General features: G+C 42.4%; 1 pseudogene; it reads right to left on the bottom strand.

Annotated features, from left to right (window-relative positions):
- Positions 1-1,136: 1,136 nt before the first annotated feature.
- On the bottom strand, positions 1,137-2,597 carry LOC146456848 (uncharacterized; annotated as a pseudogene).
- Between the last annotated feature and the right edge of the window lie 733 nt (positions 2,598-3,330).

The raw sequence follows: 3,330 nt of genomic DNA, 5'->3' as shown, positions 1-3,330 counted from the left end.
AAGCTGGGTAATTCTATTCTAGATGGGTTGTGATAAAGCAGATTTCAACAACATGCTACTTTTGATTTTTTCGCCAGAATATGTTGAGGATGATAAACCACCCCAAACCACGAAATCGCAGATCCAGTCAAGCATTTGCTCAATTTGGACTGGCAACTATTCGCCGTACCTCCAGCACAACACCACTCGAAGATCCAAACTTTTTAATTAGGCTTCTGACGCTGACGATTCCAAGTTCACCACCATTAGAGAAATAAACACTCGGCAGCATCGAGACCAGTCTACGGGTGATGTCACGAAAACGGACGTTGACTTTACATAGGTTATTGTACATCCGGCATTCATGGTTAGGCCACGAAAAACCTGAAGATAACAACGCCTCGGAAAGGATTATCTCTTAAATTTCATTCAGTCGGGAGCCATTCTATAGGAATGGTACCGTTGTTCGTGTAAATCATTTCAACGGTCCCGTTTTCAACAAATTGGATGGGTATATGGGGGTGGTCTTGTTCAAGCACCTCTCTTTCCTTTCCCATATAATGGCCGGGTGCGCTATCATCTTCCTCCTCCGCTGCTGCCCTTTTCTGCTGCTCCTCATCTTCCTCCTCTTCCGCTGTCCTTTCCTCCTGCTCCTCTTGCTCCTCCTCCTCCTCCAGCAACGCTCTGCCGTCCACACATATATAATGTTCTCCATGGTTCTCCGCATAATTCCCCAGCTGAACTCTTGCAGTGGGTATGCTAAAAGAGGGAGAAATTACCGCTGTGGCATCAGATCCCAAGGTCGAGGCTACAACAATTTCAATATGGTACAAATCTGCTGCCGCCTGTAAAGTTATTTGGTCACCATAGGTGCCATCCTTTGCCATTAAGTGTAAATATTCTGCCCGGGGCATGGCCGCAAAAAGCTCCAAAGGCATACCTCCACTGTCATTTGGATTGTTCGTCAGGTACTTCACGATTTCTTCCCGAACAGTGTCTGGTGATCGGTGTATACCAAGACGGTTTAACCAGAAACACAGTGCCCCAAACTGACAGTTTCCGTCACCTGCTGGATTGTACACGAGAGACAAATCCATGTCGGGAAAGTTTAGATCCAGAAAACGATCGCCGGCTGTTAACGGTATGTACAATTTTTTTCAAAGTTGTTTTATTTTCTGCTGATCCTTGTTTGTGCTTCCTGGCTGGCGTTTCCTAATGCTTGCAATGTCTTCTACCGAAAAGCATTCTTTTATGTGTTTAGAAGAATTTGGAGGCCTAAACCTGACTTTGTATGTATCAGGATTTCTTTTTCTCTTCTTTACTACTGTACCTTTAACAACAAACCTTCTTTTCGGTGGAAGTTTGCCTCCTTTTTGCGGTCTGTACCGTACCCAAACGTTCTCTTTCACTTTAAATGTTTCCGTGCTGTGGCGTCGCTTGTGGCTCTTTACCATTCGATCATTAAGCTTCTCGCTATAAAGTTTAGCTCTTCGTCGGATCTTCTTTACTTTCTTCAGGTGGCCGGCCAATTCCCGTTTTTTTGGCGTGTCATCATCAGAATCTACACAGTCCAGCGCCGCCTTCACTAATTGATTTGACTTCCGCCCGTAGTATATTTCGAAAGGAGACCTCCAGCCAAGTTCTTCTTTACATTCTTCATTTAAAATCCGGTTGTATTCTTCAAGACTTGCTGCCCAGTTAACCCCTTTATTGCCCAGGGATACTAAGTCGTGCGTGATTTTTTTTCTTAATCGTCTATGCAATCTCTCAACCTTTCCCTGGGACTGCGGGTGGTAGGGTCTTCATTTAATTAATTTTATTTTTAACTTTTTGCAAAGAGGTCTAACCTTTCCTTCGAATTCTGTTCCTCGGTCACTTTGAAGGCGATCCGGTGGGCCGTGCTCGCTATAGATCCTCTGAAGTACCTGACTAACATGTTGGCTTGACTTTTTTTCCAGCGGCCGCAACCACAAATACCTACTGAAAATATCCATTACGCTCAGAACATACTTGTACACGTGTCTGTTGTGGTTGACAGCCTCTTTGCTTAAGTCCATCAGGTCAATTTGATGCTGACCTTGAACGGCCCTGGCGGTTACTGCCCTTGGTGAGGCTTTATTTGTGAATTTGACGTTGTGTATGCGATACTTCGCTTCGTTGTTTGTCACCTGTAGGATATTTCGTTCGCTCAGACCTGCGAAGCCAGCTGCGGCTCGATTTCGCAGTTTTTTACATCCACCAGCTTTTCCTCGATCAAATGTTTTTGCAACAAGACTTGCTATCGATGACTTCTTAACTACTTTCTTGCCATCATAGTACAGTGTTGGGGTAGACTGAGGTCCAAGGTGTAGGCTATCACGTTGACGCCAATAGCGCACTACTGCATTCCTCTGATCGCGTGTGCGTTCTGCCACGGGCACGTTAAAATTTCCTTGAACCAGCAGCAACAGCGTCTCGTAAGCCTCGTCGCTTAATGAATGAAAATATCCCCCTTTCATTTCTGCTCCGAAACTGCAAAAACACAGCATAAAGCAGCTCATAAAGGCTAAGATCCATTTATACGCCATATCAGCTTTATCGAAAAAACTACGAATACGCACAATAAAAGGGATAGCCATATCATAATAGAAAAGCCGGCTCCTAGGTGTCAAAATTGACACAAAATTAAATGACGTGTTTCTCCAAACCACCCATAAGCGGAAGAGCCTGTGGTGGAGATGTTCAGATGGTCACTATCCATGTAATTAACTTTATTATAATTTGTTTAGCTTAGTTATTATTATTATTATTATTATTATTATTATTATTATTATTATTATTATTATTATTATTATTATTATTATTATTATTATTATTATTTATATTGACCGTCCAAGTTGCAACCAGTTTAACCGTCATGGCGACCTAAACTTTTGCCTCTCTTCGGGTTTAAAAGCAAGCGCGTAAAAAAAAGATTACCATTTTGATATGAGACGTCCCTCGCCTAGTGTTTATTTTGGATAGTAAATGAATAGAATTTCTCCTTCTTGAAAAAGCTTCGCTTTGCAAACAAAAGGAACAGTTGCAGATAAAAGGAACTATACAAGGAAATGACTGTAAAGATCTTTATTATCAAAACGTTTTTTTTCATGTTCATTGTTTTCATGTTTCATTCCTGTGACTCCCCTCCCCCCCCCCCCTCGCTCCCCCCAAAAAACTCATATACAGAAGTCTTTATCTCCCTTACAAACCCTTTGACTCAACACTCTCGAGCATCTTTTCATTTTAACCAAGAGTTATCTCCCCTCTGTTCACTTATTGCATTCCATCATTGCTAAGCAAGCTGTGTGATCTCCAAAATAACAATTGCGA

Source organism: Pavona decussata, unplaced genomic scaffold (genome assembly GCF_977016875.1).
Source record: "Pavona decussata unplaced genomic scaffold, jaPavDecu1.1 SCAFFOLD_254, whole genome shotgun sequence".
In the NCBI taxonomy this organism is placed as follows: Eukaryota; Metazoa; Cnidaria; class Anthozoa; order Scleractinia; family Agariciidae; genus Pavona; species Pavona decussata.
This window is presented reverse-complemented; position numbering and strand designations above follow the sequence as displayed.